This window comes from Temnothorax longispinosus, chromosome 2, assembly GCF_030848805.1.
Source record: "Temnothorax longispinosus isolate EJ_2023e chromosome 2, Tlon_JGU_v1, whole genome shotgun sequence".
Classification (NCBI taxonomy): domain Eukaryota; kingdom Metazoa; phylum Arthropoda; class Insecta; order Hymenoptera; family Formicidae; genus Temnothorax; species Temnothorax longispinosus.
This window is the reverse complement of record NC_092359.1, coordinates 15956797-15972021: the sequence shown is the minus strand read 5'-3', so window position 1 is coordinate 15972021 and position 15225 is coordinate 15956797. Positions and strand designations below refer to the sequence as shown.

The 15225-nt window shown below is 33.7% G+C and overlaps 1 protein-coding gene and 1 pseudogene across 2 annotated transcripts in view; one reads left to right on the top strand and one right to left on the bottom strand.

Annotated features, from left to right (window-relative positions):
- Ror (tyrosine-protein kinase transmembrane receptor Ror) overlaps window positions 1-15225 on the bottom strand; it is a 250063-nt gene that overhangs the window by 228888 nt on the left and 5950 nt on the right. The gene's annotated exons all lie outside the window — the stretch shown is intronic.
- On the top strand, window positions 3774-10568 carry LOC139809050 (uncharacterized; annotated as a pseudogene).

Genomic DNA, 15225 nt, shown 5'->3' with positions numbered 1-15225 from the left:
GTCACCACATATCGATCGAGAGCTCGACCTGTCTCGTCTTAATGAGACTGTTTTGTGCGTTTCAATTAATTCCGCTAAGAGAAAGACAAGCGGACGTGCGGGAAGAGGCGGGATGGCACGGTAGACTGATACGATTGGTAGCCTCGGGGTATGGCAGGAGGAATCATTTCGCCGGGGTATTTTCCTCGTGTATCACAGAATTAATTAATACCCGTTATACCGATACCCGCAACCGTTCGGCGACTTCCGCCGGGATCGTTGATACGACCCGAATTGTATACGATACGATACCATATCGCATCGGGGATTCTATAACGCAAAGGACTGTGCACGAATCAAATATCATCAGTTCGATATAAATGAAATAATTCGAGGAAAGCTTGATATTTTATTTCAAACGAGATACTTTGTCATATACACAGATATTTCGCTTACTAGAACATCGAAGTATCAAATTCTTTGAATAGTAACAAAAAAAATGAAATCATTTCTCAAAAATCAAATTTAAACAGCAAATAAATGACCACCAATTTTTTATTCTTTAATTTCATGCAAACTTTCACAGAATTTAATATATTTAATAATCAATATTTAAGTTTAATATTAAATATTTACTTTAATTATTTACAGTTGTACAGTAAAAGGTTATTAAAAAAAAAGCATACAATAATTTTCGCTAAGAAAAATCGTGTTGAAAATATGTGAAATATGAAACGTTGTTACAGAATTGTATTTAAAAAAAACGTATATTACTGTCGTTTCAATGCGTACAGTACAGCATGACACGATTTCACGCGCTTGTCTTATAATGACCAGGAGATTTACAGCGCGAATCGAATTCTATTTCATATCCCATGGATTGAAATCAAACGATGCGCGATATGAATTACCCCGACAATCGTAGCATTAAATCACGTGATGGCATAAAAACCTTTTACCTGTTCCGTCCGATGATATTTGAATTGAGCGACCGGATATTAATTATAACTACATGAAAGCGAGTATTGCGATGAAAGCGCGCTCGCTTTTCCAACAAGGGCTTCAGATTAATTTCAGTTTACTGCGCTTAATTCCTCCGCAGCCACAAATCGACAATTATAAAGGAAGTATCGATCACATATGCGTCGGAAATTTTTACTTGCACACATATCATTCTAAAACTTTGTTTATTTCCACCATTATTTATTTCAATATTATTTATTTTACGCCACTATATTATTATCAAAATTATTAAATCTCAAATCGGTTTATAACTTATTAAATGTGAAAATTTAATAAGCGCTTAAGCATTATTAAGAGTATTTTTTCTTCATTAAAGAAGATTAACAATCACGAAATAATATTAACCAGTGAATATGACTGCACCCTATTGGCCATGATACTAAAACGGACGAGAATTTCGACAATGTTCTCGGTGTGAAAGCACCGCGGCATACCTTTCACGTATAACGAAGAGGGCCCACTCACCTGCCAGTCGTCAGACAAGATTCACTAATTGGGATTAATTCGCGCTAATTAATTAAATCACGGTATACCCGTCCGCCATACACGTTCGTTGCGCTCGCCTCGTGCAATTTCGAGCGATATATTCGTCTCTGGACATTCTGCGAATGCGCATATATACCTACGCAATGAGGTAGAACCTTGACTTTCGCGAACCGGAATAATAAATTCATTGAGCCATCACAACTGAAATATATTTGCGACACTTCGTTGTTAGAGATTAAAAATTGTTATAATTTCAATTAGATTTTCAATGTTAATATTTACGAGTATATATTACGTCAATCATCGTGTTTTCATTGTCACGTGCGAATACAGGGACAACTCTCGATTATTTTACAGTTAAAGAATTGATAAGATCTATCAAAATTTAAATTCTGTTCTATTTACGCGCAAACCTGATTCAATCTCGAAAGATCGCTGATGCACAGCAAAAATAAGATACGTCGATCAGTCTTGATAAATGATTCGTTCAAAATTGCCGTTCGCAATTTAGAAAAGTTATCGGAATAAAATAGATGTATTTCCCCCGCGCGCGCCCGTATTTGCCATCTACCCGGTTGCATTCAAAGGCACACCCAATGAATTGCAGTTGAAACGATACTGCCCCGTTTTAGAGGACGGGCATATTGTACAACGTCGCGCCGAATATTGCACCGGACGAAAACGCATCCCGATATTATTGAAGCCTTCCGCGCTTTTGATCGTACTCCCGCCAAATGGTAATGTAAACGAGCAATAGCTGCGCGAAATACTTCTATCCTTCTCTCTCTTTCTCCCTCTCTTTCTCTTTCGATCTCTACTAGAATTTCCAATTTTTGTTATTCCGCGTTATCATCGTCATATTATTATTACGTTTCCCTAATTCTGCAACGCGACAACGGGATTTACAGCAATATAATATTCCATAGATTTTGTATGTGATACTCCTCTCAGCTATAAAATACATTATCTATATGATGCTGAGTATACAAGAGTACTGAGTATACCTTTATCGGACAACGATACCGATTACGCTGTTACTTCGGATATCATTCTAGGAACACGGTGATCTCATTCGTTCCAGTTTGGATAACGCAATATCGCGTACCATTGATTGCAAGGAGTATAAGCGGAGGGAAAAAGCGTGTGCACGACCGCGAACGGGAGATAGGCGCGATAATTAAATCTGTCGCTTTGGAAGCACTCTCATGTGGACAAAGCGCGAGCAAAAGGAACGTCGCGAAGCGCATTCGACGAAGCCCGGTGGAAATAACGCGGCGAAATGACTCGCAGATGTTAACTCGCGATGTTCGAAGCAAGCATTTTCCGTCCGCCAACTTTGCGCGCTGAAAACTGTCCGCTTGAATGTGCACTTTGCCGCAATCTCGGAATATACACGGTGTGCAGTATTAGATTAGAATGCAAACGTAAACGAGATTCATAGTCGGCCTCGCATTTGCGTTGGTTAATCTTCGTATAGATGGTTGAGAACGCGTATGTGTGCTTTATCTACTTGGTTACTTCCAGTGTACATTTAAATACAATCGCCACTCTCTCGAATAAGCAGCGCCTTCGAATGGAAAGAGCTTGGAAAAAATGTGGAATTAAAGGCGATATGTTAATACGTTTCACGTAAAAAGCAGAATTTGTTCCGGAAAATTAAGACTACGAAAAATAAGGCAATTTCTTTGAAAAGAAAATAGCACTTATTTGGAATATACATATACGAAAACAGTTCGTTGAGTGACGTTGTTCTATCAGCAATGTGAAATGTCAAAATTACTATTAAAAAAATATTAAAAATTATTTTTTTTTTAATTTAAATAGCTTCGTTACGGTGGCAGCACCGGCCGACTCTCGGACCACCGTATAGAAGCGGGAGACGACGTTTTCGCGGCGATCTAAATTTAAGCCGTAGATTTATACGCCCTCACTCGCCGGGCATTGACTTTGGCTCCGGACTGACTTTCAACCCCCTTCTTCTCCATCCACCCTTTCACTCCTTTTTTTCCCTCTCGCCTCCTCCTCGCGTCGTTTCCCACTCGCGACTCTCCGACTTGCGGCTGTTCCCTCTTACTCGCTCATTCCCGTTGCTGTTTATTACCGTCACGCGATACTCGCGACGCGATGTCCTCGCAAATATAGAACGAGCAGGCTGGCCTTCGCTAAGGACGTCTCGAAAGCGTTACCAGACCGCCAGACTCATCAAGTCCGCGGTAGGGCTAAAGGGCTCTCTCCGGTGAGGACCAAGGGACTATCTGCGATGGAACTTTGGAGGAGGAACGTACTCTCTAAATTTCTTCGAGTGAAATTCCACTCGAAAAAATGAGTAATTCACCGAATCACTCAACTTGGAATGACTTTTCATTCATATGGAGTGAATTCTTTTACTTTCTTCGACTCTGTGTCGTGAAGTGAATTCTTTTACTCTGTGTCGTGGAGTGAATTTCACTCTGCGTCCTTAAGTGAATATTTTCAATCATAAAAAGAGTGAATCTGATATGTTCCACACCACGTTGGAAAGAAAGCGCCAGGAAAAAAAAAAGATCGCTCGTAGCAACTCGTTCAGTGGAGTCACTACTCGCTTGTCAACCGACCACGACCGTTGCTTCTCGTCAATCGATCATCTCGTCTTCGTGTCGACATTTTAGATAAATTATTGTATTATCTAGAATAATGTCGTTTCTTCCACAGGTAAGTGCTAATGACCCTTGCACAATGCCAGGCAATGGGCATAGGAACAGTAAATAATCAAAATTTCGTTAATATAACCTAATTAATTCTAACGCTATGATTAGTTGGCAACAGGCAATAGACACAGAATTTTCAACGTGACGGAATTTTTATGTCTATTGCCTGTATCACCGTTCATTCTTTATTGATACAAGATTTCTGATTTCTGTTCCTATTGCTTGTTACCTGGCATTGTGCAAGACCTAACCTAACCTAACCTCCCGCGGACGTGCCTTTCGCGCCTTTTTCATAACGGGAGCGGGCGCGCCGTGTATAAGAATTTACGTATATTCAGTTTATTTATTAAACGTCATTACGCGACATAAAATCTTGGTTGCAGTTATATATCGCTTCTATTTAAATAATGAAATTTTGTTAGGAAACTCTCAATAGCAAGGAAGATTTGTCACAGTTTTTATTGAGCAATGGTATCTCAGAAGATGCTGTCAATATTCTAAAAGGTAAGATTTAGGCTACGGTCAACGTGACGCTACAAATGCTTCGAAGCATTCCTCTTCTCTTTTCTTTCAATGAAGAAAGAAAGAGAAGAAGAACGCTCCAAAGCATTTGTAGCGTCACGTTGACCGGAGCCTTAGTACAATTGGCAAAAGTGATAGTAGTAACGTGAAGTAACATAACGTAACGTATGTTACGTTTTTTGAATAATATAACAAATATAGCTCATTTACGCAAAGAGAATAAATCAGAAGATAATAATTACAAATAACATTTTTATTATATATACACAATTACATGTTATAACGTTACTACTGTAACTTAAATTTTATTTTTATTTTATTATTACATGTATTTTTTCTTACAGATACAATATGAAACAGGGTGGATTAAAATTAAATTAAAAGTTATCCGTCATATGATTAAATTTGCACATTAATTCTCGTAATTGTTTTGTTTTTATACTTTTAAAAGATAATATTACAGCAATGACTTTACTTAAATGTTTTAAATGCGAAAAGACATTTCCCGGAGTAAGACAATATTCTGTTCACTTTCGTCGCCATCATGCTATTATGGTTAGCAGATCATACTCATCAGGATTCTATTGTAAACAAGAAAATTGTGATAAACGTTTTATAAGGTTTGATTCTTTACTTCGTCACATAAAAAATGGCATGTTGTCACTGATGAAATATGCAATTCAGATATAGATTTATCTAAGAAATCTGCAGATTATCCCAGTACTTCAAAGAAAGTACAATCATCAGAAGAAAATGGATATGATTCAGAACAGCATCATGTTTGCGAAGATAGAAATCATTGTCATGAGTCATTAAAAGAATTTAATCTGTCGACGAGTGCACAAAAATTTATTGCAAATTTAAGGATATTGTCCAGTTTTACCGGTACAGCTCTAACTGCTGTAACAAATGCAGCACAGTGCTTAGTGTCTGATATTTCTGATGTTATTCGAGAGGAAATATTGAATTTTTGTAAAAAACAAAATATAAGTGTAGAATCTGATACACTAGCACTATTAAATAAATTAAATTTGGATAATCTATTTGACAAAACTAATACTTTAGAAGATCAGATAAACATTGTTAAGAATGTTTATAATTATATAGATTCGATTGAAATACCTCTTGGATTTAGATTGCAGCAATATTTTGATCAAAAAGAACAAGTGTGGAGACAAAAAAAAATTTATGAGACTTGTCATTATATACCAATTATTGAAACGTTGAAATTAATAATGTGCCACTCGTCAATGCGGAATTATGTTGATTCTGAACAAAACAATTCTTCTGATGATCTACTTGTAACTTTTACAGATGGAATCAGTTATAAACAACATCCATTTTTTCAACGTCATCCACATGCATTAAGAATACAATTGTATTATGATGATGTAGTTGTTAATAATCCATTGGGTTCTAAAGTTCATCCTCACAAAATTGGAGCTTTTTATTTTGTAATTCAAAATTTACCTCAACATATTAACTCATTTTTAGGAGGAATTCATATTCTTTGTTTGTGTCATACTGCTGATATTCAAAAATATGGCATGAAAGCTATACTTAAACCATTTTTGATGGATTTAAATAAACTTGAAAGTGACGATGGTGTATATGTGGTACATAATGGAACACATTCCGTATTAAGAGCAAGTATTGCTGCAGTTTGTGCTGATGGATTGGCCGCGCATCAGTTATTAGGATTTTTAAGTCCCTCTGCTAAACATTTTTGTAGACTTTGTTTGATCAACAGAGATGACTTTAAGAATAATAGAAATTTAAAAGATGTAACTTTGCGTACAAAACAACTACATGACGAACAAATAAAAGAAATAAATAATCAACAAACATTAAAAGAAATTGATAGTTTAAAAAAAAAGTCAGGTATTTTAGAAGATAGTGCATTACATTCTTCTCGCTATTTTCATTGTACAAATAATTTTGTCTTTGACCCTATGCACGATATTTTTGAAGGTATCGCACCAATGGAGTTGAAATTAATTTTACATTATTATAGTACATGTAATTATAACTTCAAAATAGATGTGTTCAACAACAGAGTAAATTTATTTCGATATGGTTTTCCAGAAAATAAAAATAAACCTTCTGCAAATTTTTCTTCAACTTCTATTAAATATCAAAAGGATTACAAGCTTTCACAAACTGCTGCACAAACATGGTGTTTATTAAGAGTTTTTCCTTTCTAGTTTCAGATTTAGTACCTGAAAATGATAAGCATTTATCGTTAATTTTACTATTAAACAAAATAAACGAAATAGTATTTGCTCCAAAATTGAGACGCTCTATTTTACCATATTTGGCAGAATTAATCGAAGAACACAATTGTTTATTCCGAGAATTATTTCCAGCTATATCTCCAATTAATAAGCATCATCATTTAACTCATTACCCTCAGTGTATATCTTTTTCTGGTCCTTTACGTTGGTTAAATTGTTTAAGATTTGAAGCGAAACATAATTTTTTAAAAAGTATGGATCTATTGTATGTAATTATAAAAATATTACGAAAACGTTAACAAACTATTGTCAATTAGATCAATGCGCAGTTTGGGGTACTAATGAAGATGAGCCACGAATCAAATTAAAGTACGTTAACGGACGAAAAACTTATGTTGAAAATACATATGTAGACAGCAGTTACATCAAATGAAATATCAGGACAAAGACACAGTTATTGAAGTTAATAAGGCAGAGGTTTACAGTACAGAGTATCGAAAAGGTTTGTTTGTTGCTATTAACAGTGGAGTACAAGAAAATAGTGAAATTACTTTTGGTTGTATTCAAGAATTAATAATACTAAAGATGAGCAGCTTTGGTTATGGTGTGAAGAATGGCAATGTCTTAGTTATAACGAATCATTAAATGCTTACCGTGTAGCTCAAAATACAGATTCATATACATTTGTAAATACTGATGAGTTATGCGATCTGAAACCATTTGCATTATGGTCTGATTTTACGACTAATTTTTCTTATATAGTCCTTCATCATATGTTATTATAAAAGCACCTCATAATTATATCTTGTACATAAAATCAATTTACTTTTCTATCTTTCATCAATATATTTCCCTACATACATTATACGCCAAAATTTTCATTTAAATAAATATCTATGTATATATTGCTTTAAATATCGCTGTAAATTTTCAAAATCATATTACGGATGATATGGAGATTTGAAGATAGCATCAGTAGCATTGTCAGTACATGTCCATACTGTATCTTTTATTAAATTGCTTTTATTATATGTCAACTCAATGTTTTAGACGAAGGAGTCGATGGTTATGCTTTCATGGCGTTAACAGAAACTGATTTAAAAGAAATGAATATCAAAATTGGCCCAAGAAAAAGAATATTAAGTTTAATTAATAATCACAATAAAGTGGTAAGCGCAAAGATGATTTTGTATTTAGTATAACTTGTTAATGATAAAGATGAATGAAAGCTTATATAAAACATGGGTTTTATTTCAGGAAGTTGTATTAGTACAGGACGAAGAACACAGCAATGTGACTATACAAAGTAAAGAAGAAAATACTAATTCATTGACTGAATGCCAAAACGTAATTGTTCTTGATAATAATAGTGAAGAGGTAAAAATACGTTAATATGTATATTTAATACTAGGTTGTTCAAATATTTATGAGACTGATTTTTTAAAAGTAGTATAAAAATATTTATTTAGAAATATTATACCTACTATTTTATATATTGTCCCTAAAGTTCAAACATTTTTCTGGAAGTTTCTGTATACCCATTTCGAAGAAGGTTTTCCGATTTTTGGTTGAATATCCAGTTTTGACGCGTTTTCGACGCGTTCAAGTCCTTGTGAACAATCTAGTATTTATATTTAACATTGCATGACATATAATTTTCATATACATATATATATATATATATATATTTTTTTTTTAAGGAACATCGAAATTCAAACGAAATGTTTGATATTAGATCCTGGATCGAAGAACACGACAAAGAATCTAAAAGAAATCCATCGCTAATTAGTATTTTAGAATCAGGTGTAGTTAAGCCCGTGGAGAGGCAAGAACTCATCAGAATTTGTTGTGCAGGCTTGATAAAATTAATAATGACAGCTTGTAAGTAATGATGTTTTTTGTATGAGCATTATTTATGTAATTCTATATAATTAATAACACATTTATTTTTGTTAAAGATATCCATCAAATACATAAAACGGAATTAGCTAGCCAAATAGTTACACAGTTCCCGAAACTTCGTTCAACTCTCTCTGGAAATGGCTACGTAAGCAGATAATTTGTTTTAATACTAAAAAAAAACTTATATTACATTCAATATTGCTTTCAGGAGCATTTTTATGACAGTAAAACAAATCAGGGCTTCATTGAATTTCGTTTAAAAACTATGAGAAAGCGTTTAAGTCCATCTAAGAAAAGAAGAACAGTGTCCAAAGAGTCAAAAAAAAAACAACAGAAATTGTTAAAAGAAGGAACTTTACAGAATGAATATCTGGAAGAAGATTTATTTCAATTAAAAGTAAATATAATACAATTGTACATAATGGTGAAACAGTGTTTTAGATGAATAATTATCGCTTGTTGTAGGTTGCTGAACTTTCTTTAAAAATGCCAAATAATACAAACAAAGATGATATATTTAGATTAAGCGATGAAACAAGATGTAATCGACAAAGACAAATGAAAAATTCTGATGAAGAATTAACATTGAGTAATATTTTACAAATGTATCCACGTTTTAAGGATTATAATGGTGAATTGGTAAGATAGTATATATATATATACTTCGTTTTATTTTCCTTTTTAAGTATCTCTCTATATATATAAATGTTTTTATTTTTTTCATTAATATTACAGATCCAGAGAGAATTCATAGCCGAATTTCCAGATAATGATACATTTTTGGCAAAATTTGTAAGCTTCTATGTACCGAGAATTTTGCAGTATTCTTCCTTAAACGCACCAAATTTACTGCACTCGGGTGAATGACATTGAAGGTAATAAATAAATTAAAAAATTTACAGAATACTTTGTCTGAATACATATCTTAATAAACTTTTTTTACAGATAATTTGAAAGCTTTGATTTTGCTACCGCATCTACTGCCATCTCCTAATTACACCAAACGAAAAAGAAATGTAAGTATATTTGTGTGTATATGTGTTGCGTGCGTGTGTGTGTGTGTGTTGCGTGTATGTGTACGTATATTTTAATATATTTTATTGCAACAGAAGTTATTGCACACATATGTATATTTTAGGACAAAAAGACAGCACAAGTAAAAAACAAGGACAGCCAATGTATCTCAGTGGGATATTCAAATGTATGTGCTAAAATAACAATCCCGCATAACAGTTTACTAATTTTTAAGAATGTAAGTATCTAATCGAAAGTATATTATTTCACTCATTAAGCTATTTTCATTCAATAATCATTGAGGTTTAATTAATATATATTTGCACTTTAGGCACAAGATAATTTATTTTTAAATGAGTGCTCACAAGTTGATAAGGCATCTAATAAAAGGAACGTGCAACCTTATTTAATATGTAGTATGACTACAGAAGAAAGAAAAGGAATTTTTACATAAAGGCAGATGATCATCTGATCGAAATTGGCAACAATGGCTTACAAGCTTTCGATATTCTCTTAAAATTACACTATTGTTTTGACATACAGTTCTCTGCAGATTTGGCTAATTTTTATGATTTTATCACTGGTTGTGTGCTACATTTAGTAGAACCAAAAGCGTGTTGTAGAGCATTTGATGTGACACTTAAAAATTTATCGTTAAACACCAGCGTTGCATTACATGAGTAAGTAAATGAAATACATTAAGGGTTTACAAAAGTACTAATGAAAAAGCTAACACTGATTGTATTATAATATTTTACAAATGTATCCACGTTTAAGGATTACAAGCGAATTAGTAAGATAGTATTTTATTTTTCTTTTAAATATCTTATATAAAAGTTTTTTTCTTTATTATTATATTATATTTAGTACTTTTGTGTTGGTTTTAATAAATACATTATATACTTTATATAAATAATTCAATATATAATGTTTTTTTCTTAACTTGTGCAATTATTTGTCTAACCTATTTCTTTAATATACCTCTCACATAGTTTTACCATCTCCAGTTGATTTATATAACCAACCGATTATTCCATTGGGATTAATCAACCGCATTTGTCGTTAAAGCAAAATTAACAAATGCGATTGATCAATTTCAATGGAATCGACCGGTTAAATTAACTGGAGTTGGTGAAACCGGCCCTAAGAATAAATATTTGACTTCAACTGTAGTGATTGTTCACTCGTAACAATAGAGTGAAAGCTTCACTTTAAGAAAAGGTGAAAATTCACTCTGATTGAGTGAATTATTTTATCTATAATGGAGTTAAACATTTACTCCAAACGAGTGAAACAATCACTTTACGGTTGGAGTCAAATATTCACCCTTATAAAAAGTGCAATGTCACTCCATTTCGCGCGGCAGTATTGTGACTATCGAGAGTAGTAGTACGAAATCCCTCGCGAGAGTCCACTCCGACGGAATAGCCGGAGCAATTTGTTTCGGACGAAACAGTGTAATCTAACGTTTCGACCACGATAAAATCTGAAGAAACTCCGTCCCGAGTCTCTTTATCTTACCCCCCTCTCTCACACAAGCGTATAACGTTCTTCTATACAAGCCCCGATGTGCATTGAATTTTGGAGCGAATCTGTAAGGACCCTATCTCCATAGTACAGGATTTTCTACGGATTGTGAGGATCTTCCTATATGATTATCGATTTAATCTTTATTGATTAGATTAATTTAGTAATAAATAGAATAAATCTCTTAATCACACACACACACACACACACACACACACACACACACACACACACACACACACACACGCGCGCGCGCGCGCGCGCGCGCGCGCGCACACGCACACACACACTGCTAGTAGTGATATTCGTTTTAATCATGTACATCCTCGAAAAGAAATAACGTTGTTAAATGATTTATAATAAAACACTAAAGCAGTAAGCATTTAAACCATATTGGAAAATTCGATATATTTATTGAATAAAAATGATTTCTCTCGTATATTGGATAACGTGGCCAGTCAGTGTGCTAATTGGCAAAAAAGTTATTAATTTACAAAAATCTCTAAATTTTTAATTCTCTTTTGTCGTTAGATAAAAACTATTAGTACTCTGATATTATTATTAAAACGAGATCAACTCTAAATACTAATTGATTAAAAATTCCATAGATAAAAAGAAATGCGAGACCAAAGTATTCTGTAGAATTCACACAAAGCGATTATTATAACTGTCTGTAATGACTGTTCATTGCGGAAGGTATAAATATTTCCTTGTGTGGGAATAAAGTCGATATTTATCGTTTCTTTTCAGTACGTGTCCCTATGTGCTTTAGCTCGAAAAAAGAAATACTAGGCGCGACACCGTAGCACGCTCGACTGTTTTTTCAAGACTGTGTTGTGATCGTGATTCGTTTATGATTCTGTTACCAGAAGCAAAAGAAAAATATTGTTCTTTGCCCGAATAAAAGAGCTAGTTTAAAGCTATTACGGCAGAAAAAACTCGCAAATCGGTTTAAACCTTTTTGTGCTAGCTTTATAATGCTAAAAGTTATTAGCAGCTCATCAATTATAATCATTAAATGCATTGAATAAATTAACGTTTAATTGACGATTAAAATGAACTGATGTATAAATTATTCTCTTCGCGAGGCAGGAAAGTTAATATGTATCCACGAGTAATATATTTATTACATTAATTGATATAAAAATCGCGGAAGACCATTTAAAACTGTTAGTCAGAAAATTTTAATCAATATATACATTACATACGGAAAAAAATCTTATATGTACGATGCTGGTACAATTACTGCTAAACTTCCTCTTTCCTTCTCAATTCATTTCTCTTAAAAATTTCAGAAGCATCATATGGACGTTTTTCTTGATAGCCTACGAAACTGACGTCGTCGACAGAAAGGAACATTGAGGGGAGTCTCAACTGTGTGTGTGAAGCTAGCGTCTCATTTTGCGGAAACTCACAAATTATTGAGAGTTCTGACTTCCTTTTCAATAGTTCTAGAGTTCCTGCTAGTTTAAACAAATAGTTCTGGCTTTTAAAGCCAAAAAACGCGTCAGTACAAACTGAGACGCTAGGTTCACGCAGCGTCTCACTTTGTCCTACACAAGTTCCACTACTGTATCTCATCAGATTTTGCGAGATCTATAGTTCTATAACAGTTCTATAAAGAGTTCTGCCATATAAAAGCAAAAAAATTAATTATAAAGTACTAAAAAAAATTACAATGTAACGAGTATACCGAGTTGAGACGCCAGTTGAAATCTCGGAGTTCCGATTTATGTAAAATATTTTTCGAGTAGTTCTGAGCATATTGAAGCATTTCTTAAAGAGTTCCGAGCGTTAGAATATTTGTGTTATATTTTAAAAAATTAATATTAACCGAAAAGTAATCATGACGGAAAACGATGAAACGCTAAGCGAAATCTCGGAGTTTCGGTTTATATAAAATATTTTTCGAGTAATTCTGAACATATAGAAGCATTTTCCAAAGAGTTCCGGGCATTGGCATTGTTGTATAATTTGTAAATAAATTAATAACACTCGAAAGTCAGGAATTTATCGAAAATAGGTGAGACGCTGGCCGTATTTCGACAGTTCTGCGAGTTTTATTATAATTTTCGTACAGTTCTGAACGTGTTCTAACGTTTTCTAAAGAGTTCTGGCGATAAACATTATTTAATCATTTTTTAAATAATTTTTATCGCCCGAGAAAGACGCATTTACGGGTATATGAGTGAGACGCTGTAGGAAATCTCGGAGTTCTGGCTTATATAAAATATTTTTCGTATAGTTCTGAACATATAAAAGCAATTTCTAAAGAGTTCCGGGCGTTGGCAATGTTGTAAAATTTTTAAATAAATTAATAACGCTCGAAAGTCAGGAATTTATCGAAAATAGGTGAGACGCTGGTCGTATTTCGACAGTTCTGCGAGTTTTATTATAATTTTCGTACAGTTCTGAACGTGTTCTAACGTTTTCTAAAGAGTTCTGGCGATAAACATTATTTAATCATTCTATATGTTCAGAACTATACGAAAAATATTTTATATAAGCCAGAACTCCGAGATTTCCTACAGCGTCTCACCCATATACACGTAAATGCGTCTTTCTCGGGCGATAAAAATTATTTAAAAAATGATTAAATAATGTTTATCGCCAGAACTCTTTAGAAAACGTTAGAACACGTTCAGAACTGTACGAAAATTATAATAAAACTCGCAGAACTGTCGAAATACGGCCAGCGTCTCACCTATTTTCGATAAATTCCTGACTTTCGAGCGTTATTAATTTATTTAAAAATTTTACAACATTGCCAACGCCCGGAACTCTTTAGAAATTGCTTTTATATGTTCAGAACTAAACGAAAAATATTTTATATAAGCCAGAACTCCGAGATTTCCTACAGCGTCTCACCCATATACCCGTAAATGCGTCTTTCTCGAGCGATAAAAATTATTAAAAAAATGATTAAATAATGTTTATCGCCAGAACTCTTTTGAAAACGTTAGAACACGTTCAGAACTGTACGAAAATTATAATAAAACTCGCAGAACTGTCGAAATACGGCCAGCGTCTCACCTATTTTCGATAAATTCCTGACTTTCGAGTGTTATTAATTTATTTACAAATTATACAACAATGCCAATGCCCGGAACTCTTTGGAAAATGCTTCTATATGTTCAGAATTACTCGAAAAATATTTTATATAAACCGGAACTCCGAGATTTCGCTTAGCGTTTCATCGTTTTCCGTCATGATTACTTTTCGGTTAATATTAATTTTTTAAAATATAACACAAATATTCTAACGCTCGGAACTCTTTAAGAAATGCTTCAATATGCTCAGAACTACTCGAAAAATATTTTACATAAATCGGAACTCCGAGATTTCAACTGGCGTCTCAACTCGGTATACTCGTTACATTGTAATTTTTTTTAGTACTTTATAATTAATTTTTTTGCTTTTATATGGCAGAACTCTTTATAGAACTGTTATAGAACTATAGATCTCGCAAAATCTGATGAGATACAGTAGTGGAACTTGTGTAGGACAAAGTGAGACGCTGCGTGAACCTATAGCGTCTCAGTTTGTACTGACGCGTTTTTTGGCTTTAAAAGCCAGAACTATTTGTTTAAACTAGCAGGAACTCTAGAACTATTGAAAAGGAAGTCAGAACTCTCAATAATTTGTGAGTTTCCGCAAAATGAGACGCTAGCTTCACACACACGTCTCAACTTCATCGGACGAACGAGACGAGAACAATAGGTCTGCGACGCGCGCCATCGTGCAATACGATTTCCTTCGAGTTAGTGATAAAGTGCACCGATATTTTAGCGACGAGATACTTCGAATTTATTTCGTCCCTACGTAGACTACGGTTCTTTGTGAGATCATTC